General features: G+C 46.0%; 1 protein-coding gene and 1 pseudogene across 3 annotated transcripts in view; one reads left to right on the forward strand and one right to left on the reverse strand.

The window, feature by feature from the left end:
* Positions 1–12,612, forward strand: part of AKT2 (AKT serine/threonine kinase 2) — a 475,180-nt gene that overhangs the window by 419,041 nt on the left and 43,527 nt on the right. The gene's annotated exons all lie outside the window — the stretch shown is intronic.
* LOC144782879 (cytochrome P450 20A1 pseudogene) lies at positions 5,305–6,686 on the reverse strand (annotated as a pseudogene).

The following is a 12,612-nucleotide window of genomic DNA, read 5'->3' on the forward strand; positions in this document are numbered from 1 at the left end:
GCACAGAGTATTTCTTTTTTAAATTTATTATTTTAATGGTTAAGTTGGAGTTTTTCTAAATTTAGTTGAGGTCACTCATTGGCATACTATGTTTGCTACACTTGCGGTATTCCCACTAATAAATCAAAGGATACTAGTTCATTTTTAGCCTCCAATTTCGAATTTCTTCACATTTAGTTAACGTTTTAAACTTTTCAATTTTTAACTTTCCCTCTTTATTTATATACACTTTATTCATCTATTAATATGTTTAATTTTCTAAGCAGTTACAGTCACCCTGAGTAGGCTTTGCGTACTGTAGGAACATGCCCCTTTTTGTATGGTTGCCCCACTTTTAGCCTAATGTTGATGCGCTTTGACTAAGTGTGCCCTGGGTTCCTGCCAACCAGTTAACCAGGGCCTATGCTATTACCCTAAACCTGTACTGTTGCAAACCCAATTGGCGACTCTTAGGCCACATGCAATTCCCCGGTAAAAGGTACCATGGGTATCAAGGGCACTGTGACCAGGGAAGGCCTCTAAGGACTGCGGCACATATTGTGCAACCCTTAAAGGCCCTGTACCTCAACACACACACACACACATACACACAAACACACACTGCCATTGCTGGCTGTGTGTTTTGGTGCTGAAAAAGGGAAGTTGACATGGCACACATCCCTGTGTGCCATGCCTACAGTCCACTGCCATGACATAGGTTAACCACGCCTCTAGCTGGATGCACTATACCACTTGTATGGGTACAGGTGCAGGAACCCTGTATCCCTACAGTACCTAAGTCCATTTTTAGACATTGTAAGCGCAGTAAAGCCATACACGAGTATATGGTCTGGGAGTTTGTCATTACAAACTCCACAGCACCATAATTGTTTTACTGAAATCTGGGAAATTTGATATCAAGCTTATCAGCACATTAAAACGACTCTGATGCCAGTGTGGGGTTTAATGCCAGTTGCACTCTAAGGGCATCTTAGAGATGCCCCCTGTAAAACGACCTATCTCTAGTGTCCTGGCTGACTGGCTGCTTGCCAGCTGCCAACCCCAGACCTGTTTCTGGTCCCCTGGGTCGAGAGCCTCCCGCTCTCGAGGTCCTGAAACAAAGCACATCCTGGGAAGAGGTGCCACGCCTCCTCCCCGAGGATGGGCAGGGTCCACGTAGGGAAAGTTTCAAAGGCTTGCCGCTATTGTATGCTGACCCAGCCATTTGCTGCTCCCTGCAACGGGCCCCCACCGGTTCTGACCCCCACTTTGGGCGGAGAATAGTCGGGAAAACCAAGATAGGAGGAGAGGTGTGCCCACCTTTGCAAGCCTCACCCCTCAGGTGGGGAAGGCGATGCAAAGCACAACTCAGTCCCTGCCGTCTTGAAGTTGGGGGGACGCTGTCAACCAAAGTGAGGCTTATGCCCTCCTCCCACTGGAGGGTGGAGTAATAGAGGTTGTACCCACCTCAAGATATATTACGTACAGCGTAAGCAGTAGAAAGAAATAATACTGCAATAGCATTGTCTTTTAGCTATGACACATATTCATATACATAAATAACACAGGCTAAAATGTGGATACTCGTCTGATGCTTCTAACTAGTTCTACCCCAGTGTACCGAACCTAAGTGTAGTACAAGGTAAGAAGTAGGTGCGGTATTCTATAGTTTGGTATGCTATAGTTTGGTATGCCAAGAGTCCTTCTAGGTTCTAGTCCACTCCATACCTTAGAATGAGAGAGTTGGGAATGTCTTTCCGGGTCTCAAACTCTAACACCCCGTGAAGGGAGTCATAACACTGGAAGCTGGAATCTCTGCAAGCAGGGATGACAGCGTCTGGACAGTGCGTCAGGCTGGGATACGATCTCTTCCGAACTTGCTGTGGCGAACCGTGCTGCCAAGTCGAGCCGTGCTGTGGATTGCCATGGTAAGGAGAGGTATATTTGTACCTGGAAGGTGCTTAGGAATGTTTGCATTGACGTAAAGTCGGGCAGAGGAAGAAGTCATGAATGAACCCTTAAGGAATAGCGGTTTATTTTATTTATTTATTTTATAGATTTCTAAAGCGCGTAGTCACCTCCAGGGGTATCCCAGCGCTGAACCTATTACCACCAGTGGAGGATAGTCAGGAGTGGGATGGATGGCTCAGGGAAAGAGTAGTGTTTTGAGAGCCTTCCTAAATTTTAGAAGGTTTGGTTCTGTTCTGAGGCTCAGGGGCAGTGTGTTCCATTTTTTTCCCGTATTGACCGAGAAGCGACGGCCACCGAACCGGGCCTTCCTCACCTTAGGGACCGTGATGAAGTTCCCATGTTCGGAGCGGAGCGCTCTTGTGGGTCGGTAGGGAGTGATCCAGTTCCGAAGAATAGGGGGGCCAGCATTGTGCAGTACCTTGTGGGCCAGACATAGGGCCTTGAAGGTAACTCTTGCCCTAATAGGGAGCCAATGCAGCGTCCTCAGGGCGGGCTTGGCAGATGTTCTCGCCGGGGTGTTTGTGAGGAGTCGGGCTGCGGCATTTTGGGCTTTTTGAAGAGTTTTGAGTGATGCTTCTGGGGATCCTAGGTATATGGCATTACAGTAATCCAGCCTCGATAAAATTAGGCCTTGGATCAGCAGGAGGCGCGATTGGGAAGGTAGTAGGGGGAGTACCTTCCTGCATGATCTCAGTAGTCCGTAGCAGATGCCGGCTGTCTTTCTTGCCTGAGTCCTAAAGGAGAGATCAGTCTCTAGCCACACTCCGAGGCTCTTGACCTCAGTCTTGGGGGTGGGGGGTTCACCCATGCAGGCGGGCCAGATGTTCGGGGGAAGGCTCGTGGTGTTATGCCCTAGGAGCAGAATCTCTGTCTTGGAGCCATTTAGTTTCAAGGCAGAGTTGCTCATCCACTGATGTACACTGGTTAGACAGTCGTGGAGATTAGAGGGCTCTAGCCTGGGGTGGGAGAGCGTTACCACTAACTGGGTGTCGTCGGCGTAGCTGACTATGGATACTCCATAGGGTGACACCAGTTCCTCCAGTGGGGCCATATACACGTTAAACAGCGTGGGGCTCAGGGATGAGCCCTGAGGCACGCCACACTGGAGGGGAATGGAGGGGGAGCGGCTTTCACCTTCCCATACTTGGAAGGAGCGTCGGGAAAGAAAGGATGAGAGCCATTTCAGTGCCCTGTCTTTTACCCCGATATTATCGAGACGGTGAGTCAGGACCTGGTGACTGACCGTGTCGAAGGCCGCACTCAGGTCCAGGAGGACCACTGCCACTGATCCTCCTGTATCGATAATTTCCCTGGTCTTTTCTACTGCAGCCAGGAGGGCGGTGTCCGTGCCCTGACCTGGTCTGAAGCCCGTCTGGGAGTCGTTTAGGAGATGGTTTGACTCCAGAAAGTGTGATAATTTTTTATTTGCTAGTTTTTCTGCCACCTTGCCTATCCAAGGGAGGAGTGAGATGGGTCTATAGTTGGATAGGTCGGCAGGGTCTAGCGATGGTTTTTTAAGGAGTCCTTTGACGATAGCCTCTTTCCAGTTCGAGGGGACTTCTCCCCGTGCCAGTGAGGTGTTAATAAGGGCTGTCAGTTGAGGGACTATGGCCTGAGGGATGGTTTTGACGAACCGTACCGGCACTGGGTCACTGGGGGCTCCGCTCTTGATTGAAATGAGTGCGGCCATCACTTCCACTTCTGTGACTGGGCCGAGTGCCGCTAGATGTGGCTTATTGGTTGTTGGCGATGGGTCCTTGGATTTTATGATGTCGGGTTTAGTGACAGGAAGGGAGGTGGTGATTCTTTTGATTTTTTCGTCAAAGAAGACGGCCAGCTTTACGCATAATAGAGGAGTTCTTGGAGAAATCAATAGTCCTAGGCTAGGGAAAGTCCCAATGGCTTAAGGGGTCCCAATGGCTAAGAACTCGTGACGTTGGGGTGGACGGATATAGGTGACCATGCCATATTTGTAGAGCATGGCTAATGCCTAAATAAGGGCTGGGATCTTGTGCCTATATAAGGACAATGCGAATTCTGCCTATATAAGGACATGTATCGGGAAAACCTATATACGGACATCTAAACCGAAACACAACAAACTGACTTGGCCCCAGTTCTACTGGCCTGTTTAAACCTGCTCCAGCGAAACACTGGCATGTCCAGCAGCCCCCCAGAACACGAAGGACCTGCCCTGCCTCCCCTACCAAGACTTTGCCTCATGTGAGCACTGGATTTGCTCACCAACAGACTCTGGCTCCAGCAAAATCCTTGAGTCTGCACCACTCTGCACCAAATGCCCACTGCCTGAGTTGGAGTGGCCCAAAACCACGAGGAGGTCTCCCCGGCGATCTGACCTGGGAACTGGTGATCCCTGACCTACCCCAAGTCTCCCAACGATGCCTGAAGTCGATCTGGAGAATCCATGCTACCAGAGCTGGTAAGGAAAACACGGTGGCAAAAGTTACCCTTGCATCCGACGCTCTACGGCCTTGGGTGGCCTAACTGATGGTGTCCTGGCATCCCCCAACAACCTGACTTACCTCTCCAGTCGGTGGTCACCTCCAGAAGATCTTCGTGCCCGAGCCTGCAGTGTTTGTTCTGACTAGAGCTTCCCCATTGAAATCAACAGGGCTCCAGACGTCGATCCTGCACCCCGCTGCCCATGTGCCGCTGTGGGTGCATCTTGTGTGCCAGCTTGTATCCCCCCCTTTGCCCTGAACTTACCTCTCGGAGTTTTGATCCCGCATCCAAGTGGCGTGCCCGTGAGCAGCCACCAACCGAAGGCCCCCTACCCCCATTAGATAATATTGGGCCTTATTACTCTGCACCCAGCCGCCTTAGTCAGACCCCCCCAGGATATAGAGGCATGGATTAGAAAATTTAGCGGCACAAATATGGCAATTTAGTGGCACAAATATGGAAATTTAGTGGCATTTTTGTGCCACTTTATTCTAAATATAATCATTCATTCTCAGCCTTAAATCAATGGAAATTGTTTTAGCAAAGTATTCCGCTTTGTAATAGGCAACCTGGGATATGGAACAGAGGAAGCAGCCCATAGGTGAAGGCTGTTATCCCTTGGAAATGCAATCTTCCATTTGCTTATAGTGTAAAAGGGGATTCAAGTTTGACATTTATTGGGGTTAGAGTTGTACTCTGTCAATTTCATTTGTCTAGTTGTGACCCAGGAAGAAGTGATTGCAGGTGGCAAAGCCCATCACCGGAACTGCTGGCCACCATCTTTTTCCCCATTGACTTTTCAAAGTAGAGCCCTGAGTGCTTCCGGACCCCACTTGGCATGAAGCAGTACTTTTCGAAATGTAGGCACTTGGTGGATGGACCTGCTTGTTCTTAGCTTCTTTTGGAAACAGTGATCCTCCTCCTTTGGCGATGTCACTATTTCATACCGCGTCTCGATGAACTGCCCTGGCACTGGGTGTAAGCGCGGTTTTCTCACCAGCACGCTAAACAACACTGTCGCCACAACGTATGCAAACCTCAACTCAGGGCACTCCTGACTCCCAATGAAGCCGAGCAAAGAAAGGCCTTTCCGTGCAGACTCATCGTCAAACCTATCGGGATCAAATCTGTAGGCTGAGGGCCAGGCTGTGCTGTCCTGAAGCACCACACCAATAGCATAAAGCACCAGGGTCTCTTTGGGAAGGACATGCTGGTCAACTCTGCCTTCCAGGTCCTGAAGCCGTGCCGCAATGGGTGTCAGTCTAGCTGTCCGTACTGTGTCACAGAGGACTTGCCGGCAATACCTGAGCTGCTCAACTTTCTCCAGTGTGATACTTGCCTAGTACTTGGGCCATCTCCTTGTAAAGCTTCTCCTGAGCGTCCTCCGATGTGGTGAGGAAATATAAAGCCCATGTACACAAGTTAGCTGTGATAAAACATCCTGCCAGTAAGAAGATCATGCTGTCCTCCAGCACCTGCTTGTCGCTCAGGTTAACCCGCAGCAAGGCGTCCATGAAGATCTGTTGAGGGATGCTCTAACCGCGCCTTTCTCTCGCCAGCTTCTTCAGGACAGATTCCATCTCAATCAGGGCTTTCTCATCCAGCTTTTTCCTTGTTGTGCTCTTGTCAAGTGACCCATCCAGGAAACGTTTCCCAATTTCTACCCAGATAGCACAGTGGTTCTTGCAGAAGCGGATCAACTCCTGCTCATCCTCAAACCTATTCCCCATAGCTGTCTGCGTCACTGACTTCATGGCATAGCCCAACATGTGCTGGCAGATTGGCACGTGCTGGGATGCTGGAAAGGACAGCCATTTTGTTAGCAGGTCTTCTGACAACTTCAAGATAATGCCAAAGTTGCTTTGTAAAGACCTGCTCACACCACTTTCATACAGCCTCTTACGCACATGACTTTCACCGGCCTCCCCAATGGCTCTGGACTGGTAGCCCAACAAGAACTTTAGCATCATTTTAAAAGGGTCCGCAGTCCGGTTGGGGTTGATGTGCTGCCGAAAAAGATAGAGGGACTCCAGGCTGACCACCAGGCGCCGTCCAAATCAAAATGATGCCACAGGCCCAAACTTCTCATGCAGGTTAACGAGGAATTCGTGCAGGCTGCCGCAACTCACTATGTCCTGCAGGTTTCCATCTTTCTCGTCTTTTGCCGTCAGGCCGGGAATACCTGAAGACTGCCTGGAGGCAGGGTAGAGGTACAGCACAGCTCCCACCAAGATCAGAAGGAACGTGATAGCAAAAATCACGAAGTCCAACATATCCGCTCACTTTTTATTCCGTAGCAGCGTGTTTAACTAAAAGAAATTCTTCCCCTTTGCCCTAGCAGCCCAAATCATAAGTGCTCCTCTCTATGCCTCAGGAAACGTTTTTTTTATTGAAGGAACGCCTCTTCATGCGACTAAGGACCCCCCACCTCTGTGTACATGAAGATCACAGACTATCCTTCAGCACCCCAACTGTACCACTCCAACAAATTTCAAAGCCTATCTTATGCGCATTCACGGATAATTAAATACGTGCATTCCAGTTCATTCCTGCATTTAGATGTAGAACGGCTCCCACCCCCCTGCATGATTTACTTCAGTTGGAATTAAAACTGTCACTCTCACTTTATTAAGTGTGACGTTTGACCTCGGAAATCCTGTTGATGGGTTAAGGAATTTCCTAATGTAACCTTCCTCTGACGTTATTGAAATGCCCCAGGAAGACTACACCACTGCACATGATGCTGAGGAGATTTTCAACTGGTCTCGCCCCTGTATACTGACCTTTACAATCTAAGTCTTACCTCAGGCAGGCACACATCACCTTCCGATTTCGCAGGCACTTTTGAAAAAGTTGCAGCATTTTTACAAAAGTGCAGATTTCGCGGCAAATCGCGAAATCCTCGAGGGTCTGCTTAGTGCGGCTGAGGCTTCTCTTTGAGTACATCCTTGACCGTGGGAGGGGGGGGGGCACCTGTTATAACCCCATAAACTCAACCCTCAAGACAGTTTACTCACCTGCAAAACGTTAACCCTATTTTTCCCCATAGGATTGCATTGATTGTTTTCCTCTAAAAAACCTGTGATAAGGGTGTTTTGTATGGAAACCTAAGAAACTGTTTTACTTACCTTTTATGCAGAAAATGTCCCATTGTGATATCTAGGCATGTCACACTGAGTAGAAAAAGTAATCCTGAAAAGTAATCAAAGGTAATTACAGCTGAATTTGCACATTTTTATACACCTGTAAGAAAAGTCATTATTCATCTAGCTTGCTTTTTAACAAATTACAATTATATTTACCTGTACTAAGTCCTGGTTAGTTCTAGAAATAAAATACAACAAATAAATATTTTTGATATAAACAATTGTCCGAGTCCAGTCTGTGAGTGTGTGACATAATTTCTTGCCGAGTGTGTGCAATAAATGATTAACACTACCCTCTGATAAAGCCTTACTGCTAGCCCACACTATCCCAAATAGAGAGTACGGTATGGTCTACTTTTTCCTCTGTAAGCCTATGGGGGTCCACTGGGCTCTGTGCACACTTTACCTTACTTTGGTATAGTATAAACAGAGCCAGCTTCCACGTGTACCCCAGGGGTCCACAGGTTAAGAGCCACTGTTCTACAACACATTCTTTAAATGAAATGTTCCTTGTAACCATTTGCTTATAACTTGTCATGTTGTAGATTCACATGCACCACAAACCCCCTCTAAGATGTAGGCCGCAGTAGGGTTGCTAACTTTCTATGCTACTATGTATTTAGATATATTCACAAGCAGACTCGCCTATTTTGATGGGGGGTGGGGGGAGAGGGGGACTACATTAATCTAATCTAAGGTGGAGTCTGAAGGCTTAAGCACTGGATTTCAGCTGCATGGCCGAGAGTCATTCCTGAAATCGAAAATAAATTCTTGATATTAAAAACAAAGTTTTTTAAAGCTCTAGATGGCAGGTACAAAGCAAGTGATCTAAAGTCTGGCCAGCTGGAAACCGTGAGTTACAGACAAGTGACAGTTTCCTTATGTCAATTTCTGCTGCTTTATCTAGGTGCCTCAGCCCTCCTAGTGCCTTGTGCATGCAAAGTTTGCTCAGGGCAAACCGCCTTTCCATTAAGTGAACTACCATTGGAATTGTTCTCATTTAATATTCAGTCTCTTGGGTAACTTTGAGCTTTACACACAACAGTAGACACCAGATCTCACTTTGTTAGGGAAGGGGACATTGGAGAGAGCAGATGAAGAGCAGAAAATTCAAAAGGGAATACAAATAGATCAGTCCCTGCAGAATTTGGTTTAGTGGATAATTTTACCTACTAAATCATGAGTACGAAAATGAACAAGACTTGCCATTCCAGTTTGTTATTGCCATCATCTGTAGTATGTTGTCCCATCACACCCACTTGTAGGATCCAATCCTGGTTGTCTGCATACAAATCTAGTAAATGCTTCAGGCATGCTTTAGTAAATATCTATTTGTTTTATGTTTACCCACAGATGATTATATCCACAGCAATGCAAGTGACAGTCCGATTTTCTATCTCTACAGTGACCATAAGTGTTTTCACATCCTATACATTTTTTTTGGGTGTCTTAATTCAGTCCTTCATATAACTAACACTTTTGCCACAACTTCTCACTACTCATCCTGAACAAAGTATACCCACATATTTTTCTTTAAATGTTAATAATCCTCTAGTAGTCATTCTTTTCCTGTGAAACATATGTAAGACGCAAGTAAGCATGTTATATCTTGAAAAAGTTTGTCCTCGATATATACCATTCACAGTTGACACTACGCCTGTCACTGTGCTGGTAACATTATCTTGGGCTTCCTCTAACTTCTAAGACTCCTGTCTTAACCTAGCATTTTCATACATACTTTTTTTTAAGTTTAAGGTTTTCCTCTTCTCTTTGTACAGTCATCATTTAAAGGAAATGCCTCTTTTTGTATGGTCACCCACAAAGCAATGTTTTGGACGGATTGCTGTTGTTTTTTCGACTCTTAAAGTGTACTGGGCCTGCTAATCAGACCTCAGTATCTGTGCCCCAGTCTTAAACTTTGTACGTTTGATTGGCGTATACCTATTTTGGATAAGCTCACATACTTGTAAGTCTCTAGTATACACCAGGCCGGTAAGTTAGAAAGTCAACCCAGGGATTGCAGCACTAGTTGTTCAACCCTGGGTGTGATAAAGGTAAAACATGGCTCCCAGTCTGCCACTGCAGACTGGAGGTGCAGTTTTCAACTGCCAACTCGACTTTGCCATTTAAAGCAATGGCAAAGCCAAGTCTTCTGCTTTTAATGAATGCAAGTCATTCATACGTCAGACCTATCAAGAGCGAAAGGCAGGATGCTGTGTATTAAAAATTGGTAAATGTTTTTTTACATGTTTTAATTGGCGAGTGCAGAGTTACAGGCTGCCACAACAGCCCTGCTAACTTCTCCCTAGGATCACTAAAGTTGATACTGTAAGGTATCAAACCAGTCATTACATTCAGGCAAACCTGATGCCCAAGTCGTAATTAATGTAACTTGTTGCGGTATGCAACTTTTACAAAGTTGTCACTTTGTTTCCCAAAGTCTGCTATGCCTGTTTGTGTTACTTACGGGACCACTAAAATCAGAGGGAGGTAGACGTTCTAGTTGTTCACATGTTCAATATGCGCATACTACCGGCAGTGGATATTTAACCACTTCCGGTCTTTAGTCACGTGTCCGCTACCAGGAACACGGTGACCCGCGGGATGCAACCTGCTCAGCTCACAGCCTAAGGTAAGACTTCCACCCCAGCGTACTAAGACCAGCCTCATGTAGATATCTGACAGCATATTAGAGGTCTTACACCTAGCCTACTTGTGTCTTGCCGGTCGCTTCATACGAGGAGTTATCCGTTCCTCGTATACAGTCAACTCTCAACCCGCGGGGTTTGGCACACATTTCAGCCTCTTACTGGTAATCCTCGCTTATGTCTTTGATTATGTCACCACATCAGCCACACATTATGCTTTGTTCGCGCTGGGGTCACACTCTCAGGGACCCGTTTGTATTTCTTTCTGCCTCCCCAGCGCCTTTAACAAACGTGCCACAACTGGCCCTACGATTGATAATTTCGCAAGGTTCTCACGCTTCCCAAGAGGTCTGATGAACTGCCAATTGTTCTATATATTCTGGTGAGATTATCGCATACTTTTAACTATAACTACACTTGGCCTATATAACAGCACAGTGCTATATATAGTACGAGACACCGCCACCCAATACAGGAGATTCATACTTCCTCCTTTTTTTTCCTCATCTCCAGTTAAGATTCGTTATTACCCCTTTTGGCATACAATTACCTGAGTCTTGGGCCCTGACGGGTTGGAATTATCACCGTCTGAGCGGTGAGCATTTTTTCTCGCCCTTTTTAATTCTTTACCTTCCCGTTTTTTGTCTGATATCCGTCTTTACTCCTTTCTCCTCCCCTTCTTCCCTCTCCAACAGACCTCCTAAAACTCTTTCTTCGTGGTAACCAGGTATGACGAGTCTACCACTATCCACAATGTTCCCTGAAACTTTTTGCACAGAGCACTAGAATGTTTTAGAGCCCATAGCACACCCTCCTTTTTCTTTCCTTTCAGATTTATTCTACATATAGGACTCGCGTTTCTGCGTCAAAAAATTTCTTTCTCTTTTTTTGGTATCTTCTTGTGTCTCCTACTTTTCCGTCCCCTTCCCCCATCCCTCCTACACAAACTCACCTACAAGTATTTCTCGTGCAATAGAACACTTTGCACTTATGTCCTTTTCGTTTTATTTGGGTTTCCCACAATCACAAATTCACCATTTAATTCATCAAACAACGCGTATCTACATCATGCTAAATGTACCATCACTGTACCTTGTATCTTTCCCAGCCCTGAGGAGTCGCGGAAAAACCGTTCCACTGCGACGAAACACGTGTTTGCTGGCTTGCTTGAGAATAAAAAAAAATTCATCTGTTTCTGCACCATATAAGATTCTTATTGCATTTTTGTTGGCTTTGTTCTCTTAATGTATATATGTATACACTAACATACTGTTCTATACTTTTTGTGTGCATGGGTATCCAGTTATAATTTTGCATTGTGTTGGTATTTTCCATCACATAATTGGGGGGTTATAGGGCTTATCCCCTCACCCAGCGCACCACACTTCAACCTTTCTACACCCTAAACCATTGCGTCAACTGTTAGCAGAGCGCCTTGTTATTTCCCTGGTACACAAAAACCCTTTTTGTGAGTATATGCATGTTTATGGTTGAGTGCATACATAAGACTGCTTTCTGCCCTCTTGGGTAGACGTGGGAACTACTCTCAGGAAAGAAACAGTGGAAGCCTGCACGAGAGAGAGGTGTTTCCTCTAGGCCGGGGCGGAGTTTGCAGATGTTCTGCTAGATTGAACTTTGTGAAGTGACCAAAAAACTCCAGAGCGGTATGCGAAGTTCCCCAAGCGGCTGAGTGCGTTTGGTAATGCAGTTCACATTGATTTTCAGCGCCGAGTGTTTATTCAGTTTGGTGTCTAAAAAATACCTACAAACATACTCTATTTTATAAATTGGTGTCGGATTTCTTGAGTGTCTTGTGTATTTCTTCTTCAATTGTTCTGGTGCCGTTCAAATGCTTAAAACGCCTTCCTTGTGTAAGCCTGACTGCTCGGAGCCACAGCTTCCCACGGTTGAACTAAAGCTCTAACAAACAAAACCTACTTGTCCTAAAATGTTTGGTAAATGTATTACAGTGTGGTCACACAGCCACCCCATACAATACACTCCATTTCCTCACATATTCTTGTACACTTGTATCTGTGCAAGGGATATTGTTCTCCTGCGGTTATCATCTGGCATGGTCTTACACTGACAAAACCTGTTTTAGGGGGACAGTGGCTCTCTACACCTTATTATATGAGTGTTCTTTATCTTTTGTAGCAATAGAATAGAATGTATTTTGAATTAAGATGTGTGTTCTTGACTCTGGCTTCAGCAATGGGGCCGTGCAAGCAAAGCCAACTCTGACTGAATGAAACTAACATGTATTTTGAATTAAGATGTGTGTTCTTGACTCTGGCTTCAGCAATGTGGCTGTGCAAGCAAAGCCAACTCTGACTGAATGAAACTAACAAGTTCGAGGCATGTGGGCTGCTAAATTCATATCTTAGCATTAGATCGCCGCCTAG

The sequence above is a fragment of the Lissotriton helveticus genome, chromosome 9 (genome assembly GCF_964261635.1).
Source record: "Lissotriton helveticus chromosome 9, aLisHel1.1, whole genome shotgun sequence".
Classification (NCBI taxonomy): domain Eukaryota; kingdom Metazoa; phylum Chordata; class Amphibia; order Caudata; family Salamandridae; genus Lissotriton; species Lissotriton helveticus.